The sequence below is a fragment of the Tenrec ecaudatus genome, chromosome 4 (assembly GCF_050624435.1).
Source record: "Tenrec ecaudatus isolate mTenEca1 chromosome 4, mTenEca1.hap1, whole genome shotgun sequence".
In the NCBI taxonomy this organism is placed as follows: domain Eukaryota; kingdom Metazoa; phylum Chordata; class Mammalia; order Afrosoricida; family Tenrecidae; genus Tenrec; species Tenrec ecaudatus.
In genome coordinates, this window is record NC_134533.1 from 123,210,839 (window position 1) to 123,236,286 (window position 25,448).

Here is a 25,448-nt window from a genome sequence, read left to right on the forward strand (position 1 = left end):
CCAGGTTTAGAGTCTTGATTTCATGCAACATCCAATTAAGTTGTCTAGTGTCCAGGCTAGTGCTCCGCTCCCTCTCCTTGTTTGCAGTGCCTGGGCTCTTGGGAAGTAGCCATCCAGGGCACAGCAACCGGACTTTTATTTACTGAGTGACAGAGGAGGAAGGGGACATGCCATAATTGCCTCCTTTGGCAGGGAACCAGCTATTATATCACTGTGCATTTTGATCCGAGAGTCTGTTGAGGAATCCTGAGCAGAAGGGGGAAATGCACAACAGCATCGCAATTTTCCGTGGAATCCAGCATTTTTGGAGCCATGGACATGGGATAGATCCCTGCCAGCTGTTGCCCCGAGATTATCTCTAAACCTAAAACCAAAACCATCTCCTAAAGTTTTAAAACCTACTGATTGATAGCTTAGCTACACTGGTCAAACATGTCTGCCTGGAGCATTGTGCGCTCTCTCGAGATCTGAATGTCCTATGGTGATGTTTTAAGATGTTTAAACCATTCAATTGAATGTTATGTGAATTCCATGTCAATAAAACAGTTTTTAAAAATCTCTCTATGTGGGAGCAAACTGACAGCAGCATCTGGAAGGGTTAAACATGACATTTAACGGGGGAGGACAATGCAGAAAAAATGAATGGCTGCCGAACACGAGTGTCCTTGAGCTGCACATGTGGGAACTGCTGAATTGGCCTGTTTTGTTGTGTGGATATTCGTATACATTCTGTTGTGTATAGTCTTTTTATTTTTCCATAGTGGGGTTATCAATTCTCATGTAATCTTAGAGAGTAATTCTGTTGTGAAGATAAGATACAGCCAGCCGTATGTAGTGTATGGTCTTAAGAGCCACAGAAACAAGTTGTCTGTGAGATATATAAAAATCCAGGTCTGAAGGAGAGGCATTCAGTTGAAGTACAAACGATCTGGAAGTTTGTATTTCCAGGGCAAGGGTTCAGGTCTGGACTCTAGACTATTACCTTTAAGCACTACCTCCTGAAATGTAAGCCCAGCATACAACTTTCGCAAATACTTTACCATACATGGAGGCTTACTTATGGGCTGGCTCACAGCCTTCGGTTTGAGATGAGACCAGCTGCCAACAGAGACTGGCTGGCAGTGTTTGTCGCGCCTTCCAAACTGGTTCTGGTTCTGATTCTTTGTGGAGTCCCACGGACACTTCTACTCGACTATTCTCGTTTAGGAAACCAGAGTAACTGTCGACCCCGAAATGGTGAGTTTCCCTTGCAGCTCCTTGCTAAAGCTCAGAAAGTGGTAATGGCCTGCCGGGGCGGCCTGAAGGGAGCGGAAAGGCGGGGAAGACTGGTGGGGCCCACTGGGTCCCCGGGGAGCGCAGGGGGTGGCCATCTCCTAAGAATAAACACTTCCTCGGAGGCTGCAGCGCGCCGGACATCTGTTCCCTATTTGCTCTGGCCCCCGCGGACCTCGAGGTCTGGGGTGACGTCCTCCCCAGGGAGGCGAGGCCAGCCGGGGCAGCCCCGACTCCCAGAGCTCGCCGCCCGCCGCCCGCCCGGGGCGCCCTGCGCTTTCCGGAATCTTCTAGAAAGGGGCGGGCGTGCGGGCTCTGGAAAAGGAGCAGGGCGGGCGGGAGGCTGGTCCGCGGGCTGGGCGTTGAAACCGCGCGTGCTGGGAGGCTCGGAACCGAACCGGCCCGAGCCGGAGAACCAGCGGCTGCTTTCTACACGTCCTGCTCCTCTGGCTTCCAAACTCACGGCCGAGACCTTTAGTAGCCTGGCAGTACATTTGGTTTTTAAAAGTTTAATCCAAGTGCAATTCACACCCCGCTCCCCCAAACAAAACCACAACACAACGGAAAATGACAGGCGCCCCCAGGCCCGGTTATTTCCGCCCCAAGGGGGCGTTGGGCCTGTGGCAGCTGCAGGGCCCTGATTCTCCTGCTAAGGGAGAGTGCACACCTCAGACCAGCCAAAAGGGTGGTGGTTGGTTTGTTTATTGAGGGGATGTCTTGAAAAGAATTTTTTTAATCCATCATTTTATTGGGAGCTCAGATATTATACAGATAGTATAACAATCCATAAATCAATGACATCAAGTGAACTTGTGCAGATGCTGCCATCATCATTTTTAAAACATTTCTTGCTACTTGAGACCTTTAATTTCAGCTCCTCCTTATTCCCTCCTTCCCTCACTCTAGTCCCCTTGTGAACCCTTAAGAAACTATGTATTATTATTTTTCATTTGTTACACCATCCAGTGCATCCCTTCACTCACATTTCTGTTATTCGTCCCCCTCAAGGGGGGTTATGGATCCATCATTGCTCTCAGTTCCGCTTTCCCTTTCTTTCTCCCCTTCCCACACCCTGATGGAATCTTTACTCCCATTACTGTTTCTGGCGCCTTATGTGTCCTGGATTCAGTGTGTCAAAAGCTCTTATCTGTACCAATGTACATACAGCGCTCTAGCAGGGTTTGTAGGGTCCACCTGGGTCATGCTGGTGGGGGTAGAAAGCATTAAAGAACTAGGGGAATATTGTGTGTTTTGTGAGCACTATCCTGTACCCTGGATGAGTCGGCCCTTCAGTGTGTCCCTTTTGTGAGGGAATGTCCAATTACCAACAGATGGGCTTTGGGTCTCCACCCTGACCCAGCTCCTTCACATCGGTCTAATGGTTTGTGTTTGATCTTTTGGTACCTGATCCTGTGGACACTTCGTGATCACACAGGCTGGTGTGCTTCTTCCATGTGAACTTTGTTGCTTCACTGCCAGATAGGCACTTGTTTAACTTCAAGCCTTTAATACCCCTGATGCTATATTTTTTAACAGCTGGGCACCATCAGCTTTCTTCACCCATATTTGCTTATACACCCATTTTGTCTTCAGTGATCTTCAGGAAGGTGAGTATCACACAGTGCCACATTATTAGAACAACATGTTATTGTGTTGAGGGAAGACTTAAGTAGAAGCCCAAATCCATCTGCTACCTTACTGCTTTAACATAAATATATTTGCACATCCCTATCTTTACATGTTAATATATTTACATATATACATGTCTATATGTATCTTTCTCTATAGCTTTTACCTCCTAACTCTTTCCTCTATTTCCTTTTGCTTTCCTCCTGCCCCACCATCATGCTCACCCTTCATTCAGCTCTCAGTAATTCCTCTTGGCTACATTACAATTGATCAACCACCAGGAACTTTACATCCTTGCTTGCCCACTCCACCTCCTCCCCTCCCAAGCTCCCTCAACCCCCTCAAACTGTTGGTCCCATTATTTTCTCCTCAGGATTGTTTATCCTGCCTATCCAGATAGACATATGATTAAAAAAATGTGTTTTTTAAGGAAAACCCTATACATAGCTCCAAGTGCATCTGGTGAACTTTGGGATAGTGCCCCAGCCCAGGTCAAGTGAGCTGCCAAGTATTGCCCCCCAAGTTAGAAGTCTATTTTTGAGATTTCTGAGGGAGTTTGTTCCCATTGGTATGTTATGCCCCCTTTATGATTCGCCCCAGGTGTGTGTGTGTGTTGGGGGTGGGTGGTGTCAGACTGGATACACTTTCTGCACTGGGTCTCCAATGTTGTCCTCTGTAGCAGCGTGGGCCAGTGCGGGAAGACATGTCTGTAGCTGGGGCCAGCCCTACAGTCCTCTCAGCACAGGCTGCTGCTCTGAGCAGGAGCATCCCCTGGAGGCCTGGAGGGCCAGGATGAGGAACAGAATGGGTTTTTCAGGGTAGTGAGGCAGATGCATCAAATTAGTGTGACATTCTTCTTTTTAAATTCAAGACTTAAAAAAAATTATAGGACTAACCCATAAATATACTTCTTAAAAAAACATTGGAATCCCTTCACCATCTCCCTTAACCCATTCCTCTCAACCACACTCCCCTCCCTTGGTCAATTCCTGTTCCTCGTTTAATAAACGATCTTCTTAATCTTGCTCCATGCACTTACATGTGTAGTGTGTGTTACACATAGATCTGGTCCTTTGGGGGGAAAAAAAGGAAAGAAAAACCAAACAAAAAACTCTGCAGGCTTTGCGCTAGAGAATAGTGTCACGTTCATGAGGGATGCGCAAAAGGTCACTGTGCCCCTCTAGGGATCAACTTTCAGCCAATCACTAGGTGATCTCTAAGCATCCTTCTGAGAGAAAGACAGGTTTTTCAACTCTCATAAAGAGGTACAGCCTTAGAAACTCACAGGAGCAGTTCTACGTTGTCTTGTAGAGTCGCTATGAGTTGACAATGGCTTGATGGAGTGAGTTTGGTATTGGGAAGCATCATTCCAACAGATCATTTTGAGATTTGAACACTGGAATTCTGACATTTGTTTTGACTGGCAGTCTGGATGTCAGAAGATGCCCTGTGGTTAATTGGCAGACAGTATCTTCCCTCTAGACGACAAAGCGCAGGAATTGTGTTTGATTAGTACTCCATTTGCTTCTCATATTTTTGCTAAAAGGTTTCACCACTCACTATTATGGTGAAAATCAGGGATCCCCATCCTCCACACTATTGATCTTTTGTGCCAGATAATTCTTTGCTGTGGGTGCTGTCTTGTATAATACAGGATGCCTAGCAGTACCCTTGGCCTCTACTCACTACATGCCAATTGAAACCTCTTCATGCTCCCCCTCCAGCTCCCACGGTGTTGTAACAATCAAAAAGGTTTCCAAAACCCAGGCCTGTTGCCATTGAGTCGACTCCAATTCATGGTGATTCCATGTGTTTCAGACTAGATCTGCTGCACAGGATTTTCTTGGCTGTAATCTTTCTGGAAGCAGATTGCCAGACCTTTCTTCCACCATGCCGCCTAATAAACTGGAACCACCCACCTTTAGATGAACAGCTAACTACAGACTCCTTAAGCACCCTCCCGCCCCCATCCCACCCCAAGGCCTCCAGGGATTGCCAACTATCATTTCCTGGGGGAGTAAAATCACTCCTAGTTCAGTGGGACATGTGTCTTGCTTTTTAAACAATTCGAAAATGGCAAAGGAGATGGGCTGTGTCTGGACCAAGATTCTCTGGCTTGTCAGGTATGTCATGATCACCCATGACGGAGTCTGGTAGTTGAGGATGAAAGGTGACATTCAGTACTCTTCTTCTGGTCACATAAAAGGTAGGTTCCTCTTGGGCATGGTCTGGAACCCCTTTTATTTTATAAGGGATCAAAGAAGAGAGAATTGAATACACATCAGGAGGACCCACTACCACCAAGAGAGGCGAGCTAGGAGCTGAATTTGTCTTTTGGACATGGGGATATGAGAAAGTTCTAGACCCAGGAAGATGGTTGCTTAAACATCCAAGGAATGTTGGGCCCACAGATGCTGAAAGGAGCCAAAGAGCTTTCTTCTCAACTATGAGCCCATATGGAGAGAATGCCTTCCTGCAGAGTTGGCAGCCTGAGTTCAGTCTCCTAGCCTTGGAAACAGTGAGCAAATACATTTCTGTTTTTGTCCCAGCAGCACTAGGTAATGGAGGCAGTCTGTGAAATTGCACCAACTCCCCCTTAGGAGACTGGGCTTTGAGGCCCTCCTACAGCCTTGAACTGTAATCGTGTGACTAGCACAGGGAGAGGGCCACATGCAGGGAGCTATGGGTGGTTTATTGTCAACAGCTGATAAAAACCCCGAAACTTACAACCATGAAGAACTGAATGCTGCTAATAACCACAGGAAGTGGTTGGGTCTCCACATGACAACTCAGCTCTGGTCAAGATCTTAAAGCTCTGGCAGAATCTTAAGAGGAGGGTCCAGGTTAGCTGGCTAGACTCAGAGAAAGTATGAGATAATAAATGTGCGTTCCAAACTGCTAAATTTGCGGCAACCTGTTACATAGCAATAGAGAACTAGTGTACAAATGTCTTTGGTTTGTGTGCAGAAGGCTTTGCAATCTGCAACATACACACTGAAGGCATACAATGTGACCAGTGTCCAGAGGCTTGTCCTCCCAATAGCTATTGTGGATGATGATGTTATTGGGGGAAAAAGGAGATTGAAATGCACACCTGTGAGAAAAGAAGTTCTCTAAAGCAATAGATTGTCAGAGAACATCTTAAAAGGTCAGGAGAGTACGTTGTCTCATGGGCCATTACACAGAGCTTAGATACTTTTGTAGCAGCAGGAGGATCCATTTTTATTCCATCCATACTAGTTGCCTGACAGTATTGCAGGGGGTGGGGGTGGGAGGGTTGGGGGGGTGAGGAGTCCTGACCATTCTGGTCACATAACCAGTTGTCACTTTGAGACTTAAAAGTGAAGGGATGGAGTTTAGCTTGTCAATCTGGTCACAGCAAGATGACCTCATTTGGAGGCACTAAGGAGATAAATAGCTCTTTTGAGGCGAAACACACACAAACTCCCTGCAAGACATTCTTGGTGAGAAGACACATGGAGCCACGCTAGAGCCATGGAGCTGAAGGAGCCATGTGGAGACCCCTGCCAGTGCTGAGATGCTTCCACTGCCACTGGATCCACAAGACTTTCCATTCACTGGCCTGTGATCTTTCTGCATTTGGCGACATTGCACATGTTTTGTGAATCTGAAGAGGAATTTATAGATTGGTATCGTATATATGGGCTAATATTGGACTTATGGACTGGGCTGGGATGTTTTCTCAATATTCAATTGTTCCTGTATATAAAGCTCTTTCTTTTTTTAATTTTATTTTTAAAATTTTAAATCATTTTGTTGGGAGCTAGTACAACTCTTATCACAATTCATACATATATCCATTGTGTCAAGCACATTTGTACATTTGTTGCCATCATCATTCTCAAAATATTTTCTTTCTAATTGAGCTCTTCGTATTAGCTCATTTTTTCCCCTTCCTCCCCAACCCTCTCTCCCTCACAAACTCTTGATAATTTATAAATTATTTTTTTCATGTCTTACATTGTCTGATGTTTCCATTCACCCACTTTCTGTTGTCTGTCTCTCAGGGAGGGGGTTATTTGTAAAATAACCTGTTTTATAGGGTCACTATGAGTTGGAATCTACTTAAAATACCTGAATTCTTTTGCTTACTCTGCCTCTTACTGGATATATTATTTAGCTAAGTCATTTATATTTTCTTTCTTCCATTTCCTATAAAATGGTATAAATGGTACTTCTTGTGGGTTTTTTTGTTGCTTTATTGCTTTGTTTTACAGAATAACTATGAATACCAAATTAGATCATTCCAACAACAAAAACATTGTAAAATCTTAGGCAAGTGTAAGACAGGACTATTATTTGCCCAAGTTCCTGAAGTTAAATGATTAGCTACACTTGTTCTATTATTGTCCTGTCATCATCCACAATCACGGCTTTGAGTAACTGATAATGCGCAGTGTGACCACTGTGTAGTGAGAGCAAAAATAAATAGAACGAGAATTGCTCAGACTTTGGTGCTTGTCTACTAAAATATCAACCCAAACTCACACCCACTGCCATCAAGTCAATGCTGACTCATAGCGACCCTTGTGTGTTTCTGAGACTGTAACTGTTTACGGGAATAGAAAGCCCAGCCTATCTCCTGAGGAGCTGCTGGTGGTTTCACACTGACGACCATGTGGATGACAGCCCAACGTGTAGCCCCTACACCACCAGGCTCCTACTAAAGGATGGTGCTAAGTAATTTGCAGTGCCCTTTGATTGCATTGCGTTACTGTCAATCATATCCTTGTTTCCTGTTCCCTTGTTTCCACCGCTAGTTCCATGAGGCTGGGGAAGCCTGATCTCAACTGGACTGGAATGATCTAAAACTGTGTAAGTCACTTCTCTATATGACTCACTCTCTCTATTCAAATGCATACAAGTGTCACTTGACATATGCAGTGCACGCGGTGTCACTGTATTCAAGTGCATACAGGTTTGCTTCCTTAGAGATCGATCCAAACCTAACTCAAGCTGGGTGGCCAGCCTTCACCTGGAGCTCCGCCCATGGAGCACCAGAACATCCACATAGAAGGGAAGCCCTACAGTGTGTGGCCAGGCCTTCCGCAGCTGTTGCCACTTCTTCCAGTACCTGCAAACTCACCTGAGGGGCAAAGCAGCCCTTTGCTGGCAGCACCTGGGCATCGACTACTGGGGAAAAAAGTGGGCTACAACAGCCTCCCCTAGTGGTCCAGAGGGAAGGACTCTTACCCACTCACTCTCTCTGCATGCCTATGTGCCCATCAAACCCTTCCTGCTTTCTGAGAACAGAACAAAACAACAATAAGTGTCAACAAAATCCCTTAGAAGGCACAGATAAGCTCCAGCATCAAGACACACAACTTTGCCAAGTCAGCTTTTAACATCAGAGCTGAAAAGATAGCTCTGACCATAAGTGATTGCACAGCTGTATCCTTAATTAATAATCAGAATGATCAACCCAAAACTCACTACTCAATACCCCCCCATACATTTGCCTGTTCTCTTTTCATACAAGTGAGATCATACAGTATTTGTCCTTTTGTGATTTACACAGGATTTTCAGTGGCTATAATTTTACAGGTTTCGGTGGCCAGGCCTTTTTTCCAAAGCACTGCTGGGTGGATTCAAACTACCAACCTTTAGGTTATTTATATTTTAGATTTATTATTGGATAGTTTCACTCAAACCATTTTAAATTAAATGGGGCTCACATTCTCTTTGCACATCTATATTTATTTTTATTGGCTAGCACTGCTCTGCAGGAACATTAAAGGGTGAACTTGAATGTGTTCTGATCTACTTTCTGGACAAGCGACTGTGATTGGTGGAAAGCTACTGCCCAAGGTGAGGGCTCAATCATGTCATGGGACATTGAAGTTAGAGGACACCTCGGTCACTTGCCAGAGAGTGAAATCTGCGTGGATAATGGTGTTATTGTGCTAAGTGAGCTGAATGCAGAATGACAGCCCTCCTGAGCCGGATGAATTATTGTGCAGAGAAAACACCACCAAAGTGCTCCCCCATCACTGTGCAGTAGCTGAGGAGCCCTGGTGGTGGGTTACACTGTGGGCTGCTAACGGCATGGGCAGCAGTCTGACCCCTCCATCTGCTCCTGCAGAGAGCTACAGCCTGGGAAAGCCCACACAGGGTGACGAAGAGTCAGAATAAACGCGATGGTGGCGGGCTAATGGGTGCCAGCATCCCTTCAGCCCTCCCTGGAGAGGAGTCCTGACACCAGCAAGCATAGCTCTGTGCCAAGGGCAGCTAGCGCCCAGCTGCGCCAGCTCCTCGGGCTCAGGAACTCTTGGTAAGGCTGCTGGCAGTTGGGCAGCCACTGGCTGTGAGCACCATGAGAGTCCTTTGGGCAAAATATTCCAGCATAATCTCCTCTCTCTGTTAGTCTGGGTGCTTTAGAGAAACAAATCCACAGAAACTCGTGTATAAGAGAGAATTTTATGTAAAGGTTAAGTGCACATCAAGAAAACATCCCTACCCAGTACAGCCCAAGCCCACAAGTCCAACATTAGCCCATATGTCCGACACCAATCCACAAAGTCCTCCTCCGTCTCACAAAACACACACTATGACAGTGACTGCAGGAGGAAAGCCGAATCAGTGAGCGTGTATACATCTCAGCACTGGCAGGGATCTCCACACGGCTGCTTCAGCACCCAGGGCTGCATTGGGGTAGGTCCATGTGGCTTCTCCTCAGGGATGTCTTGCAGGAAGTGAACTTTGCCAGCTGTAGCACCCTAGTCCAACCATCAGAAAGCAAGAGACCAGAGAAGTAGAAAGGTGAGGCTCACCGAGCCATTTATCCCTCTGCCCTTAAATTAACCCCACATGTGTTTATCGGCCAGGTTGGCACAATAAACTAACTACCTCACTCTCCTTTATAACTGTGATACTTAAAATTCTGTCAGTTTGACGATAATTTTTAAGGAAAATATAACTTTTCCGTTGTCTGGGAGAAGTAATGATTCAGCTGTGACTTATCAAAAGGCAATATCTTGTAGGGGTTAAAAGCAATATTACTGGAGTTAGACCACCTAGACTTGAAATCAAGCTTTAATCAAGCTGTGCATCGATGAGCCCTTACTCAACATCTCTGGACCTCGCTTTCCTTATCTGTAAAATGTGCAGTGAAGAGCAAATTCTTACCAGGATGAGTGTGAAGATTAAGAGTAAGTGTTGGGCTGGTAACCACAAGGTCAGCGGTTCAAACCCACCAGCTCCTCTGAGCGAGACTGATGAGGCCCTCTGCTCCCATCCATGTTTACAGCCTCAGACACCCTGTACAACGTCGCTCAGAGTCAGAATAGGCCCCATGCAGAAGGTTGGGTTGGACATCCATGTAAAATGCTTAGTGATTGGCATGCACTGGAGAATTTGGTTCTTATTATTTATTGACTTAATTTCCATATGCTATTAAGTGTGCGCCATGTGCACACTTAATGTGTTTCCTTGGATGGTGCAAACTAATGGGCTCAGCTGCTAACCAAAAGGTTGGAGGTTCCAGCCCACCCAGAGACACCTGAGAAGAAAGACCTGGCAGTCAACTTCCAAAAAAAAAAAAAAAAAAAGTGACCCAGCAACCCACCCGCCCCCCGTGGAGTACAGTTCTAGGCTGACACACATGGATCATCCTGGATCAGAACGGACTTGATGCCGATTGGAAAGGTATGCTTTGGGAGTAGAAATAGATGAGACACACAAGACTGCTCCCCAGCCCCTGACTTGGTGGGGCATCAAATGAATAAACAAGGAAAAGCAGGCCCACCCCTCAGCTCTGTGCCTGCATCTTCGTTTTGAAAGTTCCTGTGTTGGTTTAGGTCGTATCCCCTTCCCTAGGACATTCTTCCTTGTGGGTGTGCCCCAAGGTCCGTCCTCAGCTCTGTGGTCTTCTCATCACTCCCAGGGCTTCCACACACCGACCACTGCCCCCGAGACCCAGACTTCTTCCTCTAAGACCAATATACCCAGCTCTTAGCAGGTTCCTGAAACTTAGAGGGTCCCAAAGCAAGCTCTGTCCCTCGGGCGGCTCTCTGACATTGGCTGGCACCATTGCTTCCTTAGTCTCCTGAGTCAGACCCAGCCGGTGCACTTGCCCCTCCTGCCTTCCTTTGTTCCTGCAGATTCTCCGAAGGCCTCTGACTCTGACCTTTTCCCCATCGCGGTGGTCTGGCTATGGACTCCTGTCTCCATTTTATAGATTCCTGTCTGTTCAAGTCCAAACAACGGGATTTCTCTACACCACTCTTTCTCTTTTTTCCTTTTAGGTTGAACTTCAAATTCAGTACAGTAGGAAGGCCTGTGAAGTCTGACGCGGCTGGCCAGCCCCCACACCGTGTTCCTGCTATACTGAGCGGCTCCCTCCTCCTCCATGAGCGGTCCCAGCTCTGCCTTTGCCCTCATTTTTTCCTACCTTCCCCACCGTCTCGCCCCGCATGGGTGCTTTAGGACTCAGGAGCCTGGTCATCCAGTGAACCTTCCTTGATGGCCCCTGCTCTGTCTGGCTTCCCATGCCACAGTCTGTCGAGCTCAAACCTGCCACTGTATTATGACACCTTCCCCAATAGACCAGCAGGGCCCAGAGGCTCAGGGCATCACTTTCTGCGTTGTATCACTGGCGCCATTCACAGTCCTGGGAATCACTGATGCTCAGGGAATAACTGTTGAATAAATGAATAGAAATACATGAACTTGCCCTGGAGGGAGGCAGTTTAGATGGGCGCTTAAAGACAATGCTGTTGGAGCTAGACTGTGTATTTTCAGATTTTAGTCTCTTGTTCGCTGGAGGCCAGTTATTCAACCTTTCCGTGTCTCAGCGTCCCTTTCTGTGAATCGGGATAATAATAGCGTCCCACCTCATGAGTTAGTGGTGGGAAAGAAAGGTGCTACATTAAATGTAGCTGTTAAGTCTCTGCTGCCTTAAGTAGCTTTCAGAGCTGAGGTTTGGCCCAGGCCTGTCTGTCCTCAAAGTCTCTGGTGTTTCCACCACCCTATGCAGCTACAGATTGCAAAGACCCTGAAGGGCATTTGGATGCAGACTGAGCAGAGAGCAGCAGTGATTTGCAATTTTGACAGCTGAAAGCTTAGCTAGGTTCTACCGGCCTGGATCAAGAGAATGGCGAGGACGTTTGGCCCCATAAATAGGAATGTCCTAAATTCACAAGTTTTAAAAATGAGACGGTCCCTGTTCTACTCTCCATTAAGTTGTACAAAAGCCACAGATTTCCCCTTGACTTAGCTTGCCCAGACCCACTACCTGTGAGTCGATTCTGACTCGTAGCAACCCTCTCCAAGGCACCTGAGGCTGGACAGATTTATGGGAGCAGTCTCCTCTTTCTCCCCTTAGCTTACTAGGTAAGGAGGACTGTCAGATGCCCAGGACAATTGGGGAGTAGGAGTCTTTAGCCCCAGACTTCAGACCTTCTACAAGAGGAACCCTCCTGCACTGAAGAATCCCATTCTGCATGCCTCTCTGTCCCAGCCAGACTGCCATGGCCAGAGCACAGGGCCGTGTCATCTGTTGAGCAAGCCCAGGGATGCTTAGCAAGGCCCTCTGAGGACAGGTTGTGGAAGGCATCCTCCATCGAGTGAGGAAGCATGCTGACGCTGATACATAGCGCCCTCAAAGGGGGCTGGCCGAGGACATTGTGCTTGTTTCCAAAGGCTTGCTCGAGGAGATGAAGCCTCTTGCTAGGAAGTGCTCTGGCTGAGAGAGTACAGGGCAGTGCCAGTCAAGCAGCTCTCTGGAGCACTCTGCCTGGCCCGCCCAGGTTTCAGGGCTCGTGTTCCACCAGTGCTGATCTTCAAGCTTGCCAGTTGCCTGGCTCAGTGAACTCCTCTCGTCTCTTGGGGCACAGGAGGCCCACACTCCAGGGTCTGAGTGGGCAAAAGCGTCAGTAAACATCAACAGCTAGTTCTCAATGAGCTTCTTTTTCTCTGAGCCAGCTTCTCTCACTTACGGCCATGACATCATCTGCCCCGAGATTTATCTCTTCCCCTTTACATTTGGACCAAATATGAAAAAAAAAACTCCCCCTTTTTTGGTATGTGTGCCTCTTAATAAATCTGAGGCAGGTCGGACCATTCAAAGGGAACGGTACTAAGAGAAACCTACAGAGACACACAGACACAGAGAACAAACACACATTAATGAAGTATTGGTCTTTAAACAACCAGCTCTTTGACTTTGCTCGTAAGGACTGTACTTTCTGCTTCTACGTTGAGGAAATTGCTCCACAATCCTAAGGCTGATCCTTCTCTGTTCCTGTCCACACAAGGCATTGGGAGTGGGACATTTGGCATACTGACCTTCTAGCCAGAAAAATGCGGCCACGCCCCACAGCCCCAGGGTGACCGCGGAGTCCCCACACTGCTCTTTTTCTCCATGGCGGAGAGTCAAGGCTCAGCAGTGCCCTCTCGCACCACACAGACTCAAGGATGGTGCGACGTCCATTATCAGCAAGAGGCTGGTTTGTCTTTTGGATAGGGGGAGATATATATATCTAGCTCCCTTTTATAAAGCTTTGATGAAAGACAAGTAGAAACTGTAAGCATGTTTGTGGTGTGTGGGAGAGTCGTCATCTAAGATGACACTGTACTATAATAACATGTCACTGTTCTGTCAGTGCTGCCTCACGGGGACCCCACGTACATCTGAACAAAGTGCTGTCCAGCCCTGTGTCGACTTCATGATTGCTGCCCTGTTTGAGTCCATAGTCGTAGTCGCCGTGTGCCTTCCAGCCTAAGGAGCTCATCTTCTGGCACGGTAACAGACAAGCCTCTGTTGTGATCTAGAGCGTCTTCAATGGCTGATTTCTGGAAGCTGACCATCAGACTTTCCTTCTATGTCTTATTCTGGAAGCTCTACTGAAACCTGTCCCCCAGCAGTGAGCCTGCTGGTATTTGAGATATAAGCGGCATAGCTTCGAATGTCATGACACGCAGCAAAGCACCACAGTAGGACAAACTGACGGAGTGGTGGGTAGACCCTGTAGGATACTGTATCTGGAGAAAGGGTGCATCATTCATGCGAGTTTATATGTCAGGCGGTACAGAGCTGAGCTTGGTCGGGGGTTGGAGCGCTGAATGACACTTCTTTCCTCCTGCAAAGCTTTGCCACGCGTCTCCAATCACAGAACCTGCTGCTCCAGGAAACCTCCCAAGAGATCACCTCTTGGAACTTTCTTTGCAAGTTCCCATCTTGTTTAAATACGTTATTTTGGTTTTAATTTCTATACATTACTTGAGGCTTAGAACCAAATGAGTGTTTAGGAAATAGCATTAGGAGTTGAAACTCTGGGAGACACCCTGACCTTGGACAGAGCAGAGACCTGGGTTGCTAGCAGAGACCTGGGTTGAAAGCGCAGGACAGAAACCTGGAGCGGGGATCGCTGCAGTGGAGCCCGGGAAATTGGAACATGCGGAGTAGACTCTAACTTTACACAGGTGCAGGTGAGACCTAGAATGTCAGGGCTAGACTAGCATAGTGATCAGATAGTGCAACCTCCTGTTTCCAAAGGCAGAAATGAAGGTCCAGAAAGGCAGAGTGAGTACTTATTTGCCCAAGTACCCAGAGCAGATAACAAAGTGATGGGGAGAGGTCTGGGCATCTAGCATTTGGATTTTAAGTGCAGCTTGTTCCATTCCTCTCTAGGGTCAGAGGAGAGGAAGAAGCCATCTTCTTCTTCTGAGGCAGGTGGTCCAATTGACTCAACGTGGCGTTAGTGCTCGCCCAGCACCCGTTATTTACTTAAACAAAATTTGCTTGATCCCTTCTGGGCAAAACTCCCAGGGTTGCTCCCACAGGCTATCCCGTACATCACTCACCCCACCTGGAAAGTTCTGGCACTGCGTCAACGTGCTCCACCACCAGGAAGGTGTTGTCAGTGTAGGCGAGTGGCAGTGGGAAGGTAAGTGTCCTGGACTGCAGTGTCAGCAGATGAGGGTCCCCAGTTCACCCTGGCATCTTGGACGTCACAGACTTGTTTCTCAGCCTCCAAGCGCCCTTCCAATTATAGCCTGTCATCCCATTCATCAGGGACAGCAATTCCTTTTAATGAGTTAGCTAGCACCTAGATAATATCACGCTGCAGTCTGACAAGATGCCCCTCTCCTTGGGAAGAGATTTAAGAGGAAGAACAATGGCGGCAAGTTCCGGCAACTAGCAGGAGGTCTGAATGTCCATCTCTCCTGTTGGACTGGGGCGCCAGCGACAGTACTGCATCACACGGCTGCTTTGTGGGCCTGAGTGCTTCCCTTCTCCTTCCTGGGCCTCTGCAAAAGGAGCTGATTGCTATTTTCTGATATGTGTTACCTTGCTAGGTGTATGATTTAACTTCGCAGTAGCTGGATATCTGTCATGGAGGAGACCCAGGCATAACGCAACACCCGCCTGGCACTGCCCACCTTGTGAGCATCGGTGTGCTGGAGCCCATGGCTATGGCCACTGTGTATTTCGCGTGCCTTCCAACTACAGGGCTTGCCCTCCTTATCTAGTGCTGCTGTGACATAAATACCGCACGTGGGGGCTTTAGCAAGCAGACATTTAGTTCCTTGCGGTTTAAGAAGTCAGAAGTCAGAATTGAGGGTGCTGGCATGCACAGGGGGAAGGCTTTCTCTCTGCTGGCCTCGTTGAGTTTCTGCTTATAGACTTTCTTCATGTGACGATATCCTTCTTCCTTGATCTCTGCTTCTTTCCTTCCTTGTTTAATTTCTCTTATATCTGTGGTAGTTCTATAATCTGTTGTCAATTTGAAAGGATTAAGATTGAAGGGGTGGGGTTTAGACTGTCAATCAGGTCATAGCTTGATGACCTCATTTGGAGATAAATAGCTCTCCAGAGGCAGGAAGCAGACTCACTCCCTGGGAGACATTGGAGCTGACAAGACACATGGAACTACGCTAGTGCCCTGAGCTGGAAGAACCACATGGAGAGCCCTGCCAGCACTGAGATCCCTACAATGTCAATGGATCCACAAGACTTCCCACCTACTGGCTTGTGATCTTCCTGCATTTGGCATTATTGCATGTATTTCATGGGTCTGAAGAGGACTTTATATATTTGTATCAGACATATGGGCTAATATCGGACTTAAGGACTTGATCTGGGCTGGGATGTTTTTTTAATGTACAATTACTCTTTGATATAAAGCTTTTTCTTGTACACACATGAGTGTATCTATGAATTTTTTTCTCTAGTCTACCCAGACTAACACAATATCTCCAGAAAGATGGATTCTATAACACACTAAGAGCCCACCGGTGGATAATTGGTTAAGCAAATTATAGTACATACATAAATAAAATACTGCACAACTGTAAAAAATGAGTAGTCTATAAAGCATAACATAGATGCATCTGGAGGACATTATGCTGAGTGAAATAAGTCAATCACACAAACAAAAAAAGACAAATATTGTTTTGTCTTGCTATTATAAAAAGTCAAGAAAGGGCAAGAATCGACATATACACAGAGAGTAAAGTTCTTTGATGGTTACCACAGATGGGAAGGAGAGGGAGAAAAACAATCACTTTCTAGAGAGTAGACACTTGCTAAGGAAATCAGAGAAAAGGAACAACTATGGTGTCTCCCTAGACATATCCAAACTAAGAGCAGGGTTTGTTTACCAGGTCAAAAAGTTGGGGACCATAGTCTTAGGGGACAACATAGTCAACTGGCATAACCGGTCACAAAGGTAATGCTAATTCATAAGGTTTTCATTGGTTTTAATTCAGGCCAATTGCCAGGTCCTTCTTCCTTCTGTTTTTTTTCCTCTCTCTTTTTCTTTTTAAAAAACATTTTATTAGGGGCTCATACAACTCTTATCACAATCCATACATACATCAATTGTATAAAGCACATCTGTACATTCTTTGCCCTCATCATTTTCAAAGCATTTTCTCTCTACTTAAGCCCTTTGCATCAAGACCTTTTTTTCCCCTCCCCTCTCCACTCCCCCCTCCCCTTGTTTTTTTAAAATAATTTTATTGGGGGCTCGTGCAATTCTTATCACAATCCATCCACCCATCCTTTGTATGTCAAGCATATTTGTACATTTGTTGCCCTCATCATTCCCCAAACATTTGCATTCTACTTGAGCCTGAATTCCCTGTGTTCCCAGTTCCTCTCTGTACCAGTGTACATGCTCTGGTCTAGCCAGATTTGTAAGGTAGAATTGGGATCATGATATGGGTGGGGGAGGATGTATTTAAGAACTAGAGGAAAGTTGTATGTTTCATCATTGCTACACTGCACCCTGATTGGTTTGTTTCCTCCCCACGACCCTACTGTGAAGGGATGTCCAGTTGCCTACAGATGGGCTTTGGGACCCCAATCTGCACTCCCCCTCTTTCACAATGATATAATGATGTATTGCTCTTTGATGTCTGATACCTGATTCCTTCAGCACCTCGTGTTCACACAGGCTGGTGTGCTACTTCTATGTTGCTTCTTTGTTGCTTCTGAGCTAGATGGCCCTTCTTCCTTCTTAGTGTGGATGCTCCATTGATAACTGTCTGATCATGGGTGGCCCTGCTGGTATTTGAAATGCTCGTGGCATAGCTTCAAGCATCACAGCCACAAGCAAGCTACCACAGGATGACAAACTGACAGATTAGTGATGGTCCTCACCATTTAGCGGCTAGACGTCCGAATTCACGGTGTTAGCTCTAGGGCAAAGCTTTCTCTCTTTGTAGGCAATGGAGGAAAGTTCTTTGTCTCTTTGAACTTCTGCTCTTGGACAATCTTCATGTGACTTAGCATCTTGCTTCCTCTCTCTCTGCATCTTTCAATCACTTGTTTAATTTCATTGATATCTCAGAAGAGATTGATTTAAGACACTCCCTACACTAATCTAGTCTCATTGACCTATCAAAGATAACCCATTCCCAAATTGGATTATGAACACAAGCATAGAGGTAAGATTTACAAGAGGCAAGATGTACAAAATATACCTAAGGAAGACACAGTCCAATCCCTAAGAGAACTAGTTTCACAGTCCTTTGCCAGCCAATATTCTTTTGTGATCGATGGGGTTTTGACTGGCTCATTTTTGGAAGTAGATTGCCATGCCTCTTTTTCCTAGTCTGTTTTCGTCTGGAAGCTCTGCTGAATTCTGTTCCTCTACTGGTATTTGAACTACTGATGGCATCGTTTTCAGCATCATGGCAACAGACGAACAATGGACTATTTGCAGTTCCTTAGCTCAGAATTAACTCCATTTTTGTATTATGCTGGATTGCTTAAAGAAGCTATTTGAATCTATAGATTTGGATTCAAAATCTGCTTCATCTGTAGGGGAAATACACATGGATTATGCCCCTAGTGAATTTCTCTGACCCTGGACCGAAGCTGTGAATAGCCTGGTGTGTATAGGTACATATCAATACATGTACACAGATCTATTTCCCTATCATTATATATATATTTACAATTGTACATGCCTGTATTTAGACCTCTATAAATGCCCTTTGCCTCCTAGTTCTTTCCTCCATTTCCTTTTACTTTCTTCTTGTCCTACTATCACGTTCAGCCTTCATTCGAGTTTCAGTAATTCCTCTCGGCTACACTGCCCTTGATCAAGCCCCACCAGGCACCCCCACTTCCTTTCCCCACCTCCCTCTCTCCAGCGGGAACATTTTAACAGCTAATTTTCATGGAGCTCCTGGGTGATACTAACAGTTAATGCTAACTCAGGTGCTAACCAAAAGGTTGGCAGTTCAAATCCACTCGGGGTGCCTCAGATGATCTACTTCTAAGAAGCAGCCACTACACACCCTAAAGAATCCATTCTTTTCTGACACACTTGGGGTTGTCATGAGTAGGAATAGAATTTATAGCAACTGGTTTCCAATGAGGTCAATATCAGCCTGGTTACATTCCACATTGTACTCATATCAGATTAGCGCATCTGGGGGCCTGCCAGTCACTGGGCTGCCATTGCTGTGTGGTCCTACCATGGAGCAAGCTGATGGATTACATGAAGAAGGCAAGACAACCAGAGACCGTGTCTCTTCACATCTCAGGAGAGCCCAATGCTCACAGGCAACAAATGATTTTCTCTACACAGATCTGAGAAACATAAGTGTGTATAATTCAGTAATAAAAATGTGTAGCTAGCTAGAATTTTTAAAAAATGCTTGAAATTGTTATGCTGTATCAGTTATCATTTATTTTAGCTTCTCACTACTGCCTCAGTCTTGAGATAATGATCTCACGCTTAGAGGACAGGGCTGGCCAGCTGAAAATGACAACACCGTGAGGTAAGTGCTGCTGGGGTGGGGAGAAGTAGGTGGGCTGGGGAGTGCACAGCAGGGGCAGCTGCCTGGGCCTGGACCAGGGGGCTGGGCAGCTTCCAGAGGCAAGAAGTGATGGCCAGAGTCTGGAATGTTGCGTTCCTGCTTCCAATGTTTCTCCACAAAGCCTCTTGTTCAATTTATTAATTGTTGCTTGAAAAAATGATGTCACATCTCTTGCCCAAAAGGAAAAAAATGAGGGATTTATTATGTTTTGTTTTGTAACACCCACCATGTTTGTCATTAAGACCTTCTGCCTGAGGATGATGATTTTAATAACAAGTTATTAAATGCTTAGAAAACCACAGAACAGATTTGGGGAATAAGAATGTATTCCTGTAATCCAGCTGTACCCTCACATGCTGAGCTCCATTTCTGATTAAAAAGATAAATAAATTCTAACATTTTGAACAGGACAGTTCTTAGAGGCATGTTTTACTTTTTATGATTTCCTAGATGTTGGCTTACATGAACACTAAGATTTATTTCGAAGGGCAATCAGAGTGAACAACAGCTACAGAACAGAGAACCTTGGGAACAGGGCTTTGTTGGGAGATTTGGGATGCTCCAGGTTCGGAAAAGGCCTTTGAAGTACTGATTTCCTAGGAGGGAGGCAACAGCTTGATCTCCTTCTGTTCTTTCCCTTGGATGCCTCCTCCCTGTAAACATCTCAGGCATAAATCCTTCAAAGAAGTTAATAAGGAACTTGCCCTCTTTCTATTTGTTGATGGAAACAAGCAAGCTAAGATTTCCTTGGCTTTCCTTAGACAGTCACCCTAAAGAGGGCCAGGAACGGCAATCGCTCCTCGGAAAGTATTTACAATTGCTCATTGGGTGCCCACGCTTGGCTCTATGCTGTGGAATACACCAGAGAAGTCGTTTCAGACTTGGTTTCTAACGCAAGTGAACTCTGACCCCACGTGTGCCCAGCAGAACTGAGCTCTGGAGGGTCTCCACTGGCTGATGTTTCTGAGGTGCCACTAGGAGAGCCAACCATTTGGCTAGCAGTGGAGCAGATGAACCTTTTGTGCCACCAGGGACTCCAGTGCCATGTAGGCAGGTAGAAGCAGGGTGACTGTGTCGCTGCTACTGAGCTGGACCCTGAGTCATGGCGACCCTACACACAGCCAGATGGAACCATTGAGATCCACAATGGTATTCGTCCACTGCAAGGTCTTTCTTCCTAGTCCATCTTAGTCTGGAAGCACCACTGAAACTGGCTCAGCTTCATAGCGATATGCAAGGCCCCGATGGCAGATGGGTGCTGACGGCTACACATGAAGTGCATTTGTCTTGATCTGAACCGGTTTCTCCCACATAGGGGGCAAGAATTCTACCACTGAACCACCAATGCCTCGTCGAACTAGGGTAGATGGAACAAACCATGGGATCTATTAGGTATATGTGAAGCCACGCATCTAAAAACTGCTGCTGAGCTGATTTTGATTCAGAGTGACCCGACAGGACAGAGTCGAACTGCTCCCTGGGGCTTTAAAGAGTGCTACTGAAAAAGGCTGAGGCCAAATCTTAGAAAATGACATCTAGTAAAATAGAAGGCCAATGAAAATGAGGAAACCCCACAATGAGATAGGCTGATGCAATGGCCAGAACAATGGGCTTAAATCTACCAGTGATCATGAAGATGGCACTGGCCAGGCAATGTTGAGTTCTACAGGACATGCGGTGATCAGGACTGAAAGCGGATTCAATGCCAGCTAACAACAAGAACGTGTTAGAAGGTTGTCTGAACTACAATGGGAGAAATACGGTCAGTTTGTTAGGCAATGAGGAACTCCGGGAGGTACTGCTACAGGGGAGCAGTGTGTGGGAATTATGTTTTAGCAAGCTTGACTTGGCAGGTTATTGTAGGAGAGAGAGGAAGGGAGACGACTTAGGAGGCAGAAGCCCTGGCCTGGACTCTAAGGCCAAGGTCTGAGCTGGAGAACTGACAGGAGAAAGAGCGTTGAAAGAAAGACTTCCGAAGTATAATCTACAGTTCACTACTCCAAGTGTGGTCCTGGGGCAACACCAACCTGGACCGTGTTAGCCATACAGAACATAGACCCCCACCCCAGACCTCTAATGAGTCAAGATCTACATGTTAACAAGAGCCCTGAATGAAGCACTATTCTACACGATTTGACAACTGACTGCAGGTAGTAGAGGAGGGAGAAGCTGTTTTGAGGATTAGGCCCTAAGAGTCTGGGGATATAGTCATCGTGGGCAGTAGAGTCATGTCTGCTGTGAGATACCAGGAGGGCAGGGGAAGGTGGGTGGAGAAAGGGGGAACCGATTGCAATGATCAACATATAACCCTCTCCTGGGAGGACAGGCAACAGATAAGTGGGTAAAGGGAGACAGTAGTCGGTGTGAGACATAAATAAAAAAGAATAATTTATCAATTTTCAAGGGTTCAGGAGGAAAGGATGGTAAGAGAGAGGGGTGGGGGATGAACTGATGATACCAAGGGCTCAAGTAGAAAGAAAATGTTTTGAAAATGATGACAGCAACATGTACAAAAGTGCTTGACATAATGGATGGATGTATGGATTATGCTGAGCTGTAATAGCCCCCCAAAAATGATTTAAAAAAATAAGTCTGCCGTGAGTCTGAGAAGAGCAGACTAAAGACAAGCCTGTGAGTGCAGGGGCAAAAGCTAGTGGGTATTTGGGGGAACAGAGCATCTCTGCTGAATTTTGTATCTTTACTCTAAATCACTGTATAGTGGAGCTACTTAAACCAATCGCATCATGGACAGATTCCCTTTGTAAAAATACAGTAATACCCAGATTTGAAGAGTCGCTTAATGGTCTTGTCTAAAAAAGAAATCTAAATCAGTTGACCAAGTGTTTGTCAACAACAATTATGAAAATGATGATACTAACAAGAGCTGCTATTTGGTGAGTGGCTGTGCTGTTTCAGAATAAGTAATTTTGTTGTTATTATTAGGTGTTATTGAGTTAGTTTTCAACTCAGGACAAACCCATGTGACAAAGTAAAACTGCTGTAAAGATGTGCCAGGCCAAGTAATTTTTTTTAGTTAAATACTTTTATTGGGACTCTTACAGCTCTTATCACAATCCATACATCATTGTATCAAGCATATTTATACATATGTTGACATCATTATTTTCTAAACATTTACTTTGTATTTGAGCCCTTGATATCAGCTCCTCTTTTTCCCTGCCTCCCCTCTTACCACCCTCATGATTCCTTGATAAATTATGTTATTATTATTTTCATATCTTACATTGACCGCTATCTCCCTTACCCCATGGTCTTTTGTATAATGCATATTTTAAATAATTTACCTCCCCCGATAGACTAGGAACCCTTCTTGACATTCCAAGTTATCTTGAGGACTAAGCCTGACCAATGCTATGGTCTTTCTGAGTTGCCTCATATGCATGCAAAAGCTGGACAATGAGAACGGAAAACTGGAGAGCTGGTGCATTTGAGTTATGGTATTGGTAAAGGGTATTAACTATATGACCGGCTGCCAGCAGAATGAGCCATTCTGTCTTGGAAGAAGTACAATCAGAATCTCCTTAGAAGAAAGGATGGCAAGACTTGGTCTTGCTTACTTTGGATATGTTCTCAAGAGGGGCCAGTCACTTGAGAAGTCAGTGAGAAGAGGAAGACCTTCAGTGAGATGCATTGGTGTGGTGGCAACAACAATGGCCTCAACTGAACAACAAGATGGTGTCAGACCGATAGGCATCCATTCGGTTATGTGTGCAGAGTCATTACAAGTTGGGACCGACTCAATGGCACCTAACAGCACCAACATTGGCCCTTTTAATTAATGGGTACGCATTAGTATTGTGATTAGTCCTACTACTCTAAATTAATTTTGCCTTGTTGAGAATGTAAACAGTAAAATGTAAAACCAATCCAACTGTTTCTACACGAACCATTTCTTGGCATTGCCTTCTCGGAGTAGAGCAGTCATTCTCACCCTCATTCTGTTCCTTTCTTGCGGACAAACTCATTGCCCCTCCCCCTCCCCCACTCCAGGGGTCTTATCTAATCTCTTCAGTTGATGTTGTTACTTTATTATCATACAGATAGTTCTTGAAAGAACAGAGGCAGGCATGTTTAACTGGGTGAGATCAAGTACTGTGTGGTTGTAAGAAGGCTTCAGAAGATATATTTGATTTAAGGCTTAAAGACAATCTCAGGACAACAGTTTTAGGGATTCCTCCAGAAGAATTTGGAATTCTGTTCTGCATGCCCTCTCTTCTGCTCACTATTGTCCAATAGAACCTTTTTATCAAAATGTTCAAGAATGGTAGCTGGGACCATCTAGTTCTCTAGTCTTATGGCAAAGAGGACAGTTGTTCATGGAAGTTACTGTTGTTGTTACTAATAATTTTAAAATTGTACATTAGTTTGGGTTTACATTTCAGATCAACTTTGTATTCGCCAGTTTAAACTACCAATCTATCTCCCACCCACCCCCGCCAATAGTTTTCCTTTACCCCACGCCTTGATTTCTTGTCATTTTCTACTTCACCCAAGTCAACACCGGTCAACCATCTAGTCTATTGTTTTCTTTCCCTCCCTGCCCTCCCCACTTTGGCAAATTCTACAGTCCATCTCCTTTGGTATGAAGAGATTATTTGTTAATGAATGAAAACCAATTGAGTGAGAGTAGCTGTATTCATAGCATTTTAAACATCGAGATGCTCTGGCACATATTCCATTGCTTTTTTATGTCTCTGTTTTTTATGGGAAGAGACAAACTATTCTCTTTCTTGCTCTCAGTATTGAACTCACTGTCAGGCAGATAGTGAGCGTTGTCGTTAGGTGCCACCGAGTCAGCTCTGACTCACAGTGACCCTATGCCCAACAGAATGAGACACTGCACAGTCCTGTGCCACCCTCCCGACAGTTCCTGTGCCCGGACAGGGTCACCACAGTGAGCAGGTTTCCGTGGCGCGCCCAGACGGAAACCCAACAATGAAGAAGGACTTGGCTTCCACCTTGGAAAAAGATGCCACTGAAACCCTTGTGCAGGGCTTTGAAGCATGGTCAAACAGGGTGAGCGAGTGCTCCCTAAATATGGATGAACGAGGGAATTTTTAGTTGGCACTAAGCAGTTTTTTTTAATGGTAATAAATCCTTGAAACTCGCAAAAGTGAATGGAGTGTAGCCTCAGAATTGAGACTAACCAAGAATGCGGTAACATAATCAGCATTTCAGTTTGGCCAAAGCAGCAGGGACGTCATAATAGAAGGGTCATGATCTCCGCAAGGTTTCAGAAAAAGGAGTCAGAAAAATGAGATGTGGACAGTGTCGTTCCACGCAGTGCATGGGACAGGCTGTTCTGATGAAAACAGACACCTTTCAGACCGGAGACAGCTTCTCCAGTTACACCAGCCAGATGGAAGCATTCTTCCATATCCCTCATCACAATTCCAGGGCTGTCGGCTGGCCTTCTGAAAACACCTAGTCCCTCAGGAGGAGTGCTCTGAACGGATCACCATCCTCAGTGTAGCTGCCGAAATCAGGCTGAGCTAGCTGAGAGACGTGTGAATCCCGACTCCACTACTTGCTAGTCCTTAACCTTGAGCAACTTTCTTGACCTCTCTGAACTTCATCTTTAAAGTAAGGATAAAAGTCATCTTTCAGGGTTATGAACATTAACAATAAAATAGTATCTACTAGACTCCTGTTCAGTATCAAGAGTGTAGCATAATAATATTAACGTTCCTTGTACATCACCGTGTCTGCCCAGCCTTCTTGCCCCACCTCGGGTCTTCCTCTCATACCTAACAAGGCGATATCCCATGCAGCTGCATGCAGGCCTCTGGCATCCCTGGGTCTAGGACTGTGTCAGAGGACTGCTTTCCTGTGGTCGCAGCAACCAGCCACCCTGCCTCCTTTTAGCATCGCTACTGGCAGCTTGTTGATGTGCTAGGAATTCAAACACAATTTGAAGATACTACCATTGGCGCCCAACACCAAGTTTTTAGGGACCCTTCAAAACCTCAACCTTTTAGCATTCTACACACTATGAAATCACAGGGTCCCCTGCTGTGCTGGCTGCTGATGAGCCTGTCCCCGATTCATGGTAACCCCAAGCAGAAAAGAATGAGATGCTGCCATCCCATAACTGGATAGGGTTTGCCTCGACTGGATTTTGGAAGAAGATTGCCAGGCTTTTCTTCGTATCCCATCTTCGTCTGGCAGCTCCGCTGCAACCCGTTGAGCATCATTGCAGCATGCTAGCCTCCACTCATCGTTGGGGTGGC

The 25,448-nt window shown here is 45.8% G+C and overlaps 1 protein-coding gene and 1 long non-coding RNA gene across 2 annotated transcripts in view; one reads left to right on the plus strand and one right to left on the minus strand.

Moving 5' to 3' along the window:
- The window catches only part of CLMP (CXADR like cell adhesion molecule), a 133,973-nt gene that overhangs the window by 69,137 nt on the left and 39,388 nt on the right, over positions 1–25,448 (minus strand). The window lies entirely within an intron of this gene.
- LOC142445168 (uncharacterized) lies at positions 991–16,043 on the plus strand. Its single transcript, XR_012783994.1, has 4 exons — positions 991–1,236; positions 2,809–2,879; positions 7,683–7,737; positions 11,166–16,043. It is a non-coding gene; the product is annotated as an uncharacterized LOC142445168 (long non-coding RNA).